This window comes from Pseudonaja textilis, unplaced genomic scaffold (genome assembly GCF_049901715.1).
Source record: "Pseudonaja textilis isolate UNSWEBS1 unplaced genomic scaffold, rPseTex1.2 PTEXSCF23, whole genome shotgun sequence".
NCBI lineage: Eukaryota > Metazoa > Chordata > Lepidosauria > Squamata > Elapidae > Pseudonaja > Pseudonaja textilis.
The window spans coordinates 1,038,926-1,053,532 of NW_028262868.1; the positions used below are offsets into that span (position 1 = coordinate 1,038,926).

The 14,607-nt window shown below is 50.9% G+C and overlaps 1 pseudogene across 1 annotated transcript in view; it reads right to left on the reverse strand.

The window, feature by feature from the left end:
• Nucleotides 1-14,607, reverse strand: part of LOC113453280 (phosphatidylinositol 4,5-bisphosphate 3-kinase catalytic subunit alpha isoform-like) — a 72,692-nt pseudogene that overhangs the window by 17,255 nt on the left and 40,830 nt on the right. Inside the window, exons 10-16 of the transcript XR_015740576.1 lie at nt 12,963-13,087; nt 12,785-12,866; nt 9,771-9,935; nt 6,983-7,086; nt 4,403-4,574; nt 372-478; nt 93-214 (exon numbers count right to left, since the gene is read on the reverse strand). The product of XR_015740576.1 is annotated as a phosphatidylinositol 4,5-bisphosphate 3-kinase catalytic subunit alpha isoform-like (transcript). The remainder of the gene's footprint in view (nt 1-92; nt 215-371; nt 479-4,402; nt 4,575-6,982; nt 7,087-9,770; nt 9,936-12,784; nt 12,867-12,962; nt 13,088-14,607) is intronic.

Below are 14,607 nucleotides of genomic sequence, written 5' to 3' on the forward strand. Positions count from 1 at the left end.
TAAAAGGGGCTATCGACCCGTGATCTGGATTTTATTTATTCCTTTTCCTCGCTCCTCCCCGTAACCGCCGACCCGGTTCCGACCCCCCTCACCGTCTCCGTTCTTGAAAATGATCTCGTGGTTCGTGAAGAGCAGTTCCGACATGATGTCTGGATTCTCCCAGTTGAGCCACAACGGACGCTTGGCCGAGGACATGATCCGGCACTCGTCCAGCCTGCGGGAGAGGAAAGGACGAGGTCGGTGGTGGCGGAGGGGGTTTGAGGGGAGGGGCCCCAGCTAGAAGACCCCACCCCCCCATTCCCCATTCCGGGCTGCCTTCCTGCCACCCTCCCCTTCCAAAGGCCTGCGCGGTGAGGAGGGTGTTTCGCTCACGGAGGTTGCCCAGCTGGTGGACGGGGTTGAGCGGGCAGATGAATCCTTGGAGCGCCTCCATGTAGTCAGGCCGCCTCATCTGCTCCACCAAGAATTTCATCTGCATCTGAATAGAATCAACAGAGGGGGTGGGGGGGAAGGGAAGGGACCTTGGAGGTCACCTAATCCAACCCCCACCACCACCACCCACTACCCACCACCACCACCCGGCTCAGGCAGGATCCCCCGTGATGGCGAACCTACAGCCCAGGGAGCCGCCGGCCCGCTCGCCTGCCCCGCGCATGCCGCCCAGGTCAGCCTGTCGGAGGCTTGCGGGCGGATGGCGCAGGCTTTGCAGGCTGGAAAAAAAAATAGGCCCGGTTTTACATCACTTCCGGAAATACCAGGTGACGTTCAGCCTGTCGGAGGCTTGCGGGCAGATGGCGCAGGCTTTGCAGGCTGGAAAAAAAAAATAGGCCCGGTTTACATCACTTCTGGAAATACCAGAAGTGACCCAACGGGCCTGTTTTTTCGGCCTGCAAAGCCTGCAGAAGCCTTCCTCAAGCCCAGATCTGGGAGGCAGGAAAAAAAAAAAAGGCCTCAAAATGGCCGAAAATCGGCTGGGAGGCGCAGTGCAGGTCAGTCAGGGGGCAGCAGGCATGTGGGGGTAGAGCGTTTGCGCATTGCCTTCTGTATATATATATATATGTTTTCTGAGGTTCTCGGGTATTTGTATGTGGATCTTTGGTTGTTCGAACAACCAAAGATCACATATATATATATATATATATATATATATATATATATATATGAACATTCGAGCTTTGTTCGGGTATTTTCCCACGTCATAGTAGACAGCTACTATGGTGGGAAAAAAGCAACTGCTTTGAATGCCATACATCATAATACCCACAAAAACTTAGAAAATATATATATATATATATATATATATATATATATATATATATATATATATATATATATATATGTGGATCTTTGGTTGTTCGGGTTTTCTCCCGCGTAAGATTCGAAGTATCTGAAGAGCAACGTTTCGATGAAGTCTCATTCATCATCTTCAGGCTTCTGTCTCCGGCTCTGTGCTTCTCAGAGTAATGTGAGATTGCAGCTGCTTCCTCCTTTTAACTGAATCCAATGGCTCCCTAGGACACACCATCTACCAGAAGAAAACACATACTAACCGGTATCTACATGCACTCTCACACCACCACCCAGCACAGATCAATTCCGTAGCCAAGACACTCATCTCCAGAACAAAATGCTTAGCCGATGAACAACACCAAAAAACCGAACTACACACACTCACCAACGTACTTACAGCCAATGGATTCCAAAGAAAGAAGATTACCCACCTAATCCAAAAAGGAAACCCCAACCAAAATCCAAGACAGAGAACAAGAAAACGGCAAAGCCCTCCTCCCATATATAAAAGGCACTACAGACAAAATTAGCAAGATCCTCCAAAAACACAACATCAAACAGCATTCTGCACAAACAGAAAAATATCCACCATCCTAAGAAACCCCAAAGACAAAATCAAATTAGAAAACCAAGGAGTATATGAAATCCCCTGCACTGCCTGCCCTACCATACATTGGACAAACTAACAGAAGAATAAGTGCACGCATTGAAGAACATAAGAACTCAATCAAAAAAAGAAGAAACGACTCTTCCTGGTCCAACACCTCAAAGCCACAGGACATGAAATTGATTTTAAAAATACCAGAACTATCGCCAAAACCGAACACTTCAACAGCAGAATAATCAGAGAAGCCATAGAGATAAAAACCACACAGCATGAACAAACGAGATGACACCTCCCGCCTTCCAGCCATTTGGAAACCCGCCCTCATGAACAGACAGAGTACCTAACATGAAGAAGGACACCAGACCCACACCCAGGAGAGCCACACAAGATGCCACCACCACACTTCCATGTAGAAAACAGACTCCCACCCACTCAGAAGATGAGACACGACCATGGACCAGAAGCTGCACGGCAGCTGCATCACTACCCACTTCAAACCCCTCCGAGCCATACATGAAGCAAAACCGACACCCACTATGAAGATGCAGAAGGACCCACGAACTCGAAGCCAAACAGCAAGATCACAACTCACCAGCTCAAATCCCCCAGCAACTAAGACTAACCTGAGCACAACCAAGCCCCCACCTGAACAGAACACGCCTCCAACCAATCAGAACACGGCCTAACCCCCAACCAATCAGAACACAGCCAAGCCCCACCCAATCAAGTCCCACCCCCACTGGCAGTTAAAAGGAGGAAGCAGCTGCAATCTCACATTACTCTGAGAAGCACAGAGCCGGAGACAGAAGCCTGAAGATGATGACTTCATTGAAACGTTGCCTAGATACTTGAATCTTACGCGGAGAAAACCGAACAACCAAAGATCCACATACAAATACCCGCTAGAACCTCAGAAAACATACATATATATATATATATATATATATATATATATATATATATATATATGGATCTTTGGTTGTTGGGTTTTCTCCGCGTAAGATTCAAAGTATCTAGCAACGTTCGATGAAGTCTCATTCATCATCTTCAGGCTTCTGTCTTCGGCTCTGTGCTTCTCAGAGTAATGTGAGATTGCAGCTGCTTCTCCTTTTAACTGCTAGTGGGGTGGGACTTGATTGGGTGGGGCTTAACTGTGCTCTGATTGGGTGGGGTGTGTTCTCATTGGTTGGGGTTTGGCTGTGTTCTGATTGGTTGGGGGTTGGCCGTGTTCTGATTGGCTGGGGGGCGTGTTCTGTTCAGGTGGGGCTTGGTTGTGCTCAGGTTAGTCTTGAATTGCTGGGGATTTGAGCTGGTGAGCTGTGATCTTGCTGTTTGGCTTGAGTTCGTGAGTCGTGCTGCATCTTCATAGTGGGTGTCGGTTTGCTTCATGTATGGCTCCGAGGGGTATATATATATATCGGAGGGATATATATATATATATATATTCCTTTTCCTTTCGTTCTCTTTGCTGGTTATAGAAGGGGAGAGAATATTGGGTTTTGCCGCGTTCGGTAAGTGGGAGGAGCGGTTAGATAGTGAGGATTGTTTAGGCTAAGCGGTTCTTCTTCCCTGCTGAGACCTGGAGGTCGAGAGGGATGACGCCAAGGCCGACGTGGATTGACTGCTATGGGGGAGCGGGGGGAAACGTGACTTTTGGCGGTCTCTTTCTCATTCCCAAATATTACGCGGCAGTGCGATCCAAGGCAGCGTGGATTTACTGCTATTGGGGCGGGAGAAGCGATTGACTTTTAGCGGTCTCTTTCTCATTTCCAAATATTACAGCGCCGGTCTGTGCGATCCGAGGCGACGACCGATTTTTATCCGAATAAAAGAGATCGGTGTGGGGACCCAGGGTGGGGATACGAAACCAACCAAGTCCCCCTCCCAAAAACAGATGAAGCCCCCTTTTTTGTATTCCTTCAACTTGGCTTCAAAGCTCCAGATATCCTTGACCGAAAACAAAACGAAACAAAAAAAAACTCCCTCACAAACAGTTACAAAAAAGGAGGAAAGGCCGTTTAAACTCAAAAAATAAAAAATACCTGTCAATTATAAATAGGAAAAAACAACAACAACGACAACACAAACCACACTGAAGCCATTAAGGGAAGCAGGCAAGATAAGGGCCTGAAGATATCCACAGATATTGAAATAACACACACACACCCCGGAAAGGACCCCCAAATTCCTCAAGAGAGGAATGGACAAACTAGAGATATTTCCAAGCTTTGTTTCCAGCCCGGCTCCTACGCAGGTCCGTCCTTTTCACAAGTTCTCACAGCTGCAGCCCATGAAGGGGATCAGGGCCCTTTCCTCGCCCCGTAGACCAGGCTAATCACATTGCTCCCTTATCCGTTCCTCCCTGGATTTCATCACTTGGAAACTCCGAGAGCCACGGAAATGGGGGGGTCTCCCTTCGGACAACTCCCAACTCCTCCTCCTCCTCCTTCGAGGCGATCCCTCCGCCCGCCGGGCCGTCCTCCGTCCCCTTCCCGGGGAAGTTACCTTCTGAGTTTCGTCCTTCTTCTCCTGCTTGAGGATGTCCGTCAGGTTGATGAGCTTCTCCATGGCTTCCACCTGTCGGTTCAGGTGCTTCAGGTACATCCCGCAGCCCCGGCAGAAGGCCTCCAGCATCAACCCGAAACGCTGGGAGATGGGTTTGCTGTGCATCTCCGACCTGGGTAGGACACAACCGTGGTGAGTTGCCACCCCACCCACCCGTGAAAAAAATATGGGGTGGATTTAAATGAACCAGGTGCGGGGCCGACCGTCGTGAGTCGACGGCTTCAGGCCTTCCTTCTGAACCGCAATTACGGTTAGTCCACGACCTGCAGGAACTCAACCCCGCCACGGGCGTGTCAACTCCTAAAACATTTCCTAGGCCTGAAAATAGTATATATAAGTTGAGCATGAATTTCATTTTAAGTCCGTACCAAAAGTTATCACCCGGGGTTAAGCCGCTTTCTAAAAAAGAAGTTTTATACTTTTGATGTTATGTGTTTTGTCAGTTTACGGATAAGACTTACATACGAAAGAGTAACACGATGAAATATAGTAAGATGAAATATATGAATGAATCAAACTGAATAGAAATAAAGGAAGAAATAGTAAGAGATAAGATATGAAGTGGAATATATAAGATGCTTATTAAGTGAGGTGTGGAAATGTGACAATTTAGAATTATATTGTACTTAAATGAGATCTCGTCAGTAGTTCTTGGAAAAGATGTTTTATGTTCTTATGTTTTTATGTCTTTGTTTGTTTGCTTGTTAAAAACCAATAAAATTGTTTTCAAAAAAAAAAAAACATTTCCTAGGCCTGGTTTAGTAGTTGCCATTAAAACGGGGTTGCGGCGGGGGGAGGAAGGAAGGCAATGTGGAAGGGCAGCGCAGCAGTTGGAAAGCTGAAAGTATTTCCAAGTCTTTCTCTTTAAAAGATTGTAACTCGACTACCGGAGCTTTTGCAGAGAAGAGAGAGAGAGAGAGAGAGAGAGAGAGAGAGAGAGATGGAGGCGGAGACTGGGCCGTCCGTCAGCCCTCCGACGGGGAGTCAACAGCCTCCCAGGTCTGGAGGGGGCCAATGAGGAAGAGGAGGAACAGATGGGTCCACTGCCTGTGTGGATGTGCAGAAGGCAGAGGAGAGGAGAGCAAGTGGAAATCTACGGGCCAGTCCTCGGGACGGAGCTCCGAGGGAAGAAGGGAATGGAGCTGTCAGAGAGAGAGAGAGAGAGAGCCTGAGGCCTCTGTCAACCCTCGGATGGAGAGTCAACAGCCTCCCAGTGCCTCCCAGTGCCTGATGCGAAAAAGGCAGAGGAGAGGAGAGCATTGAAATCTATGGGCCGGTCCTCAGGACGGGAAGTGGGAATGGAACTGGGAGAGAGAGACAGAGAGAGACAGAGAGAGACAGAGACAGAGGAGGCACCTGGGCTGTCCAGTCAGCTCCTCCGACGGAGAGTCAACAGCCTCCCGGGCTGGAAGGGGGCCAATGAGGAAGAGGAGGAACAGCGGGTCCAGTGTTTGATGCACAGAAAGCAAGGAGAGAGAGCAAGTGAAAATCTACAAGCTGGTCCTCGGGACGGAGCTCCGAGGGGGAAGAAGGAATCGAGCTGTCAGAGAGAGAGAAAGAGAGAGAGAGAGAGAGAGAGAGAGAGAGAGAGAGAGAGAGAGAGAGAGAGAGAGAGAGAGAGAGAGAGAGGCGGAGCCTGGGCCTCTGTCAACCCTCTGATGGAGAGTCAACAGCCTCCCAGTGCCTCCCAGTGCCTGATGCGCAAAAGGCAGAGGAGAGGAGAGCATTGGAAATCTATGGGCCGGTCCTCAGGACGGGAAGTGGGAATGGAACTGGGAGAGAGAGACAGAGAGAGACAGAGAGAGACAGAGACAGAGGAGGCACCTGGGCCGTCCGTCAGCCCTCCGACGGAGAGTCGACAGCCTCCCAGGTCTGGAAGGGGCTGATGAGGAAGAGGAGGAACAGCGGGGTCTAGTGTTTGATGCACAGAAAGCAAAGGAGAGGAGAGCAAGTGAAAATCTACGAGCTGGTCCTCGGGACGGGAGCTCCAGAGGCAGAGCCTGGGCCGTCCGTCAGCCCTCCGACGGAGAGTCAACAGCCTCCCAGGTCTGGAAGGGGCTGACGAGGAAGAGGAGGAACAGCCGGGTCTAGTGTTTGATGCACAGAAGGCAGAGGAGAGGAGAGCAAGTGGAAATCTACGAGCTGGTCCTCGGGACGGGAGCTCCAGAGGCAGAGCCTGGGCCGTCCGTCAGCCCTCCGACGGAGAGTCAACCAGCCTCCCAGGTCTGGAAGGGGCTGACGAGGAAGAGGAGGAACAGCCAGGTCTAGTGTTTGATGCACAGAAAGCAAAGGAGAGGAGAGCAAGTGGAAATCTACGGGCCGGTCGTCGGGACGGGAGCTCCGAGGACAGAGGGAATGGAACTGGCACAGAGAGAGAGAGAGAGAGACAGAAGCCAATCTGCGAGCGTCATATTTTACTACCTGTCCATCTCCTGCCCCCCGCCGCCCCCCATGCTCCTCCTAGCCCCCCCCCCCTCCAACGCCCCGCCCCCTTCCCTCCACCACCTCCTCTGGACTCACTTGAGATGCCAGAAGTAAAAATGGCCGATCCTCTGGTTGGTGAGAGCCTTCATGGTCAGGAAGCGAGCCAGAGGGTTGTCCAGGTATTGCTCGTATTTCAGAACCTGTTTTTGGGGGAGGGGGGTGAGGGGGCAAAGAGAGGGCAAGTTAGGGGTTCATGCTAGGAGGGGGGGGGCGGGGCAGACGTATTGTAAAGCGGGAGGAGAGGGCCGAGCTGGTACGGGTACAAGGAAAGGGAAGAGAAGGGGGTTGATCTAGATGACCTCGAGCCCCCTTCCAAACTCCATTCTTTCTCTTCGTCAAAGAAGAGATGGGAAGATTATATTTTCGTTCCTTTCCCCCCCCCGAAACAACGTAGGGTAACTTCTGCCTCAGCGGGAGGGTGGGGGGTTGGGGGTTGGTCTAGATGACCTCGAAGAGGTCCCTTCCCAACTCCAGAATCTCCGTTTCCTAAGAAGGATGGTGTGAAGCTTATTTTCTCCCTTTCAATTCATACAGGGTTCTCCTTCCTGAGCGGAGGGTTCATCTAGATGACCTCCCGAGGTCCCTTTGCGACTCGGTTCTTCCGTTTTTATAGGAAGAGATTTGGAAGCTATTTCTTTTTTTAAAAAAAGATAAAAATCTGAAACCATATCGGGTCTGTCTGGGAAGTGGATTGGTCTAGATGACCTCGAAGAGGTCCCTTCCCACTCCACCACTCTGTTTTTATAAGAAGGGGATTGGAAGCTATATATTTTTTTCTCCTGAAACCATATCGGGCCTGTCTGGGCCGAGGGGGTTGGTCTAGATGACCTCCGAGGTGCCTTTCCGACTCCGTTCTTCTGTTTTTATAGGAAGAGATTTGGAAACTATTTCTTTTTTCTGAAATAATATCAGGTCTGTCTGGGCAGAGGGTTGGTCTAGATGACCTCAAAGAGGTCCCTTCCCACTCCACCATTCTGTTTTTATAAGAAGGGGATTGGAAGCTATATTTTTTTTCCCCTGAAACCATATCGGGTCTGTCTGGGCGGAGAGGGGTGGGTGGGGTTGGTCTAGATGACCTCCCGGAGGTCCCTTTCCAACTCCCTTCTTCTGTTTTTATTGATAAGAAGGGATTTGGAAGCTTATTTTTTCTTTTTTTCTTTTTCCTGAAACCATCTCAGGTCTCTCTGGGCGAGGGGGAGGGTGGGGTTGGGGTTGGTCTAGATGACCTCCCGAGGGCCCTTCCAACCTCTTGTTACTCTCTTTATAAGAAGAAATGGGAAGCTATTTTTTTCCTTCCTGAAACCATATCGGGTCTGTCTGGGCAGAGAGGGGGTGGGGTTGGTCTAGATGACCTCCGAGGTCCTTTCCAACTCCCTTCTTCTGTTTTTATTTATAAGAAGGGATTTGGAAGCTATTTTTTCTTTTTTTCCTTTTTTTCTTTTTTTTTCCCCTAAAACCATATCGGGTCTCTCTGGGCGGAGGGGTGGGTGGGGGGTTGGGGTTGGTCTAGATGACCTCCCGAGACCCCTTCCAACCTCTTGTTCCTCTCTTTATAAGAAGAAATGGGAAGCTATTTTTTTTTCCTTCCTGAAACCATATCGGGTCTGTCTGGGCAGAGAGGGGTGGGTGGGGTTGGTCTAGATGACCTCCCGAGAGTCCCTTTCCAACTCCCTTCTTCTGTTTGTTTTTATAAGAAGGGATTTGGAAGCTGTTTTTTCTTTTTTTTTCTTTTTCTTTTTTTTTTTTCCTAAAACCATATCGGGTCACTCTGGGCGGAGGGGTGGGTGGGGTGGGGGTTGGGGTTGGTTCAGATGACCTCCGAGGCCCCTTCCAACCTCTTGTTCCTCTCTTTTATAAGAAGAAATGGGAAGCTATTTTTTTTTCCCTTCCTGAAACCATATCGGGTCTGTCTGGGAAGAGAGGGTGGTGGGGTTGGTCTAGATGACCTCCCGAGGTCCTTTCCAACTCCCTTCTTCTGTTTGTTTTTATAAGAAGGGATTTGGAAGCTTTTTTTTATTTATTTATTTATTTTTCCTGAAACCATATCGGGTCTCTCTCTGGGCGGAGGGGGTGGGTGGGGGTTGGGGTTGGTCTAGATGACCTCCCGAGGCCCCTTCCAACCTCTTGTTCCTCTCTTTTATAAGAAGAAATGGGCAGCTATTTTTTTTTTCCTTCCTGAAACCATATCGGGTCTGTCTGGGCGGAGAGGGGGGGTGGGGTTGGTCTAGATGACCTCCGAGGTCCCTTTCCAAGTCCCTTCTTCTGTTTTGATAAGAAGGGATTTGGAAGCTATTATTTATTTATTTATTTATTTATTTTCCTGAATCCATATCGGGTCTCTCTGGGTGGAGGGGGTGGAGGGTGGGGGTGGGGGTTGGTCTAGATGACCTCCCGAGGCCCCCTTCCGACCTCTCGTTCCTCTCTTTTGTAAGAAGAAATGGCAAGTTTACAGTTTTACTCCCACCCCAGCCCTCCTCCCCGCCGCACGAGAAATCATATATATAGGGTCTCAAGCCTGAGGAGGGAGGGGGCTGGTCTAGATGACCTCTGAGGGCCCTCTGGGATACACCGTACGAAAAGCTGCCCCCTTTTTTCCCCGCCAAGCCCCCCCTCCCCGGATGTGACCTGGCAACGCTCCCTCCTCCTCCCCGCCACATCCCGTTCAAACTCATCCCGCCGTCCCGGCGACCGATCTCCTCCCCGTCCCGCTTTGCCTCCTTCCCTAAGCCCGCCCCAAACCAGGAACCCCCCCCCACTGAAATAAGACCCCCCAACGCCCCGCCCGCTCTCCCACCTGTCCTCGCTCAGGTGAGGGCCTTCTCACCTGCACCAGCTGGATGAGGTACTGCGAGAGCTTGTCGTCCGTCAAACCTTTGACCAGGCACTTGAGCGCGAACTCCCGGATGACCGGATCGGGAAAGTTACAATCCAACAACTCCATGGAGAGCTCCGGCTTGATCAGCGGCCATTCCCGGAGGAGACAGTACATCTGGGGTCGGGGGAGGGAGGAGGGAGGGATCGGGCGTGGGGGCGGGGGGAGAGAAGAATGACGGCCATTAATTTTGGGTGGGCGGGTGTCTCCCGATGGCCGACGCCTTGCGGCTCCGCCGGCAGCGGGGTGAGCTCTCGAGGAGCGAGGACTCGGGCGGGACTATCGGAGAGTGGCGGGTGGGGGGGCGGAGGGGCCTGCCTGCGGAGTGAGCGGGAGTGAGGAAGAAGCCTCTCCTCCCCCTCGCCCCCGCCCACCCCCGAGGAAAGAGCAGGCACGGGCGACGCGGGAGTGAAGCCGCAAAGTGATGTTATTTTTTTCTCTCCGTCAAAGGGATAAAAGTCAGCCTGAGAGACCGGAGTTCTTTGCAGGAAGCAAGGAAGTTCTATACCCTTCAAGCCTTGTGGGAAACCTGGGAGTTTTATCCTGTAAGGGATAAAAGCCAGCCTGTGATACCGGAGCTCTTTGCAGGAAGCAAGGAAGTTCTTGCCCTTCAAGCCTTGTGGAAGACTCGGGAGTTTTATTCCCGTAAGGGATAAAAGTCAGCCTGAGAGACCAGAGTTCTTTGCAGGAAGCAAAGAAGTTCTCGCCCTTCAAGCCTTGTGGAAGACTCGGGAGTTTTATCCCGTAAGGGATAAAAGTCAGCCTGAGAGACTGGAGTTCTTTGCAGGAAGCAAGGAAGTTCTATGTCCTTCAAGCCTTGTGGAAGACTCGGGAGTTTTATCCCGTAAGGGATAAAAGTCAGCCTGAGAGACCGGAGTTCTTTGCAGGAAGCAAGGAAATTCCTGCCCTTCAAGCCTTGTGGAAGACTCGGGAGTTTTATCCCGTAAGGGATAAAAGTCAGCCTGAGAGACCGGAGTTCTTTGCAGGAAGCAAGGAAGTTCTATGCCCTTCCAGCCTTGTGGAAGACTCGGGAGTTTTATCCGTAAGGGATAAAAGTCAGCCTGAGAGACCTGAGTTCTTTGCAGGAAGCAAAGACGTTCTATGCTCTTCAAGCCTTGTGGAAGACTCGGGAGTTTTATCCCATAAGAGATAAAAGTCAGCCTGAGAGACCAGAGTTCTTTGCAGGAAGCAAAGAAGTTCTCGCCCTGCAAAGAAGTTCTCGCCCTTCAAGCCTTGTGGAAGACTCGGGAGTTTTATTCCCGTAAGGGATAAAAGTCAGCCTGAGAGACCGGAGTTCTTTGCAGGAAGCAAAGAAGTTCTATGCCCTTCCAGCCTTGTGGAAGACTCGGGAGTTTTATCCCCGTAAGGGATAAAAGCCAGCCTGAGAGACCGGAGTTCTTTGCAGGAAGCAAGGAAGTTCTATGCCCTTCAAGCCTCGTGGGAAGCTCGGGAAAAAAAAACTCGCTTGGTGTTCGGAGACTCTTTCGTGTTGGGAGGTGTTTCTTAGTAACTTTATCTCAGAGTTCTTGGCAGCCTTGCGCCACCTTTTGAAGAAAAGATGGGAAGCTTATTGGGCTGAAATAATACAGCGTCTCCTGCCCGGGGCAGGGGGTTGGTCTAGATGACCTCTGCGGCCCCATCCGACTCTTGCTATTCTGTTTTTAAGAAGAAAAGGGCCATCTTAATCCAACCCCCTACCCTGGGCAGGACATCCTGTATCAAGATCCAGGATATCTCCACGACAGAACTCACAAGGCCATCGCACAGCCCATTATACCAATAAACTTCCCGTCCTTTTCTTAAAAACAGAATGACGGAATAATGGAAAAGAGATCCGAGCACAAACGACCCAGGAGATGACAGCACTAAATCCAGGATATCTCCACAACAAAACTCACAAGGCTATCGCACAGCCCATTATACCAATAAACTTCCCATCTTTTCTTAAAAACAGAATGACGGAATAATGGAAAAGAGATCCGAGCACAAACGACCCAGGAGACGACAGCACAAGATCCAGGATATCTCCACAACAGAACTCACAAGGCCATCGCAGAGCCCGTTATACCAATAAACTTCCCGTCCTTTTCTTAAAAACAGAATGAGGGAATAATGGAAAAGAGATCAGAGCACAAACGACCCAGGAGATGACAGCACTAGATCCAAGATATCTCCACAACAGAACTCACAAGGCCATCGCACAGCCCGTTATACCAATAAGCTTCCTGTCCTTTTCTTAAAAACAGAATGAGGGAATAATGGAAAAGAGATCAGAGCACAAACGACCCAGGAGATGACAGCATAGGATCCAGGATATCTCTCACAACAGAACTCACAAGGCCATCTAGAGCCCGTTATATCAATAAACTTCCCGTCCTTTTCTTAAGAACAGAACGAGGGAATAATGGAAAAGAGATCAGAGCACAAACGACCCAGGAGACGACAGCACAAGATCCAGGATATCTCCACGACAAAACTCACAAGGCCATCGCAGAGCCCGTTATACCAATCAGCTTCCCGTCCTTTTCTTAAAAAGAGAATGACGGAATAATGGAAAAGAGATCCGAGCACAAACGGCCCAGGAGATGACAGCACAAGATCCAGGATATCTCCACAACTGAACTCACAAGGCCATCGCACAGCCCATTATACCAATAAGCTTCTCGTCCTTTTCTTAAAAACAGAATGAGGGAATAATGGAAAAGAGATCCGAGCACAAACGACCCAGGAGATGACAGCACAAGATCCAGGATATCTCCACAACTGAACTCACAAGGCCATCGCACAGCCCATTATACCAATAAGCTTCTCGTCCTTTTCTTAAAAACAGAATGGCGGAATAATGGAAAAGAGATCAGTTGGAGGGAGGGAGGGGGGCTCCTGCCCAACCCTCCCTGCTTTCCCCCTCCCTCCTCTCTCCCACCCCCTTCCCCCCGTGCCAACTTCCACATGGTTCCCGGCCTCACCTGGGCCACCTCGTCCCGGGAATTCCACTTGACGGACAGCAGCAACTTGGGCAGGGTCTCCGGGAGGTTGACGCAGTAGTGCCTGGAAAGGGAGGAGAGGAGTGGGTTGGGGAAGGGGTGTCGGGCTGGGGGGGTGGGGGAGAGACCCCCCGCACCCACTCACCCCACCCCAACCCACCGGTGGCGCCAAAGGAAGTCCTTCTCCTGCTCCGTGATCTCCGAGAGGGGGTCCCGGTTGCAGATGTGGCGGAGCTGCTCCAATTCGCTTTCGTCCAGGGAGCTGTCCCGGGCCAGGCGGTTGCTCTGGAAGGAGGGGAGGGGAGGGCGTGGGGAGGGGGAGGGAAGGGTAGGGGAGAGAAAGAGAAGTCAGCCCCCTCCCCTTTCAGGGATCCCACCCACCCCCCACAAGCAAAACCGAGCGGGTGAGGACAACCAACGTTGGGGATTTGTGAGATTGGAAAGGAGGGAGAACAGGGACTACAACTCCCAGAATTCACTACCCTCAACACACACTGCCCCCTCTGGCACTCCCATTGGGGAAGAGGGCTGGAAGGCACCCTCGGAGGTCTTCTAGTCCAGCCCAGGTGGGAAGGCCTCTCCGTTTCACAGAAAAGGCTGTCCTCCGGGGATGGAGAAGGAAGAGAAGGGAGGGAGGGAGGAGGGAAGGAAGGAGGAAGGAAGGAAGGAAGGAAGGAAGGAAGGAAGGAGGAGGAAGGAAGGAGGAAGGAAGGAAGGAAGGAAGGAAGGAAGGAAGGAAGGACAGGAAGGGAGGAGGAGGAGGGAGGGGAAGGAAGGAGGAGGGAAGGAAGGAAGGAAGGAAGGGAAGGGAAGGAAGGAAGGAAGGAAGGAAGGAAGGAAGGAAGGAAGGAAGGAAGGAAGGAAGAAGGAAGGAAGGACAGGAAGGACAGGAAGGAAGGAGGAAGGAGAAGGAAGGAAGGAAGGAAGGAAGGAAGAAGGAAAGGAAGGAAGGAAGAAGGAAGGAAGGAAGGAGGAGGAAGGAAGGAAGGAAGGGAGGAAGAGGAAAGAAGGACAGGAAGGAAGGAAGGAAGGAGGAAGGAAGGAAGGAAGGAGGGAGGAAGGAGGAAGGGGAAGGAAGGAAGGAAGGACAGGAAGGAAGGAAGGAGGGAAGGGAGGAAGGAAGGAAGGAAGGACAGGAAGGAAGGAAGGAAGGAGGAAGGAAGGAAGGAAGGAAGGAAGGAAGGACAGGAAGGAAGGAAGGAAGGACAAGAAGGAAGAAAGGAAGGAAGGACAAGAAGGAAGACAAGAAGGAAGGAAGGAAGGAAGGAAGGAAGGAAGGAAGGAAGGAAGGAAGGAAGGAAGGAAGGAAGGAAGGAAGGAAGGAAGGAAGGAAGGAAGGAAGGAAGGAAGGAAGGAAGGAAGGAAGGAAGGAAGGAAGGAAGGAAGGACAAGAAGGAAGAAAGAAAGGAAGGAAGGACAAGAAGGAAGGAAGGAAGGAAGGAAGGAAGGAAGGAAGGAAGGAAGGACAGGAAGGAAGGAAGGAAGGAAGGAAGGAAGGAAGGAAGGAAGGGAAGGAAGGAAGGAAGGAAGGAAGGAAGGAAGAAGGAAGGACAGGAAGGAAGGAAGGAAGGAAGGAAGGACAGGAAGGAAGGAAGGACAAGAAGGAAGGAAGGAAGGAAGGAAGGAAGGAAGGAAGGAAGGAAGGAAGGAAGGAAGGAAGGAAGGAGGACCGCTATCATGTCCTTCCCAATTCCTGCCACGGTTCTTAGTCTCAGTTTCAGTCTCCAGGCCTTCCATTCCTCTTATTCTGTTATTCTGAGCCGGGGGGGGGTTGGACTAGATGACCTCCAAGGTCCCTTTGGGGG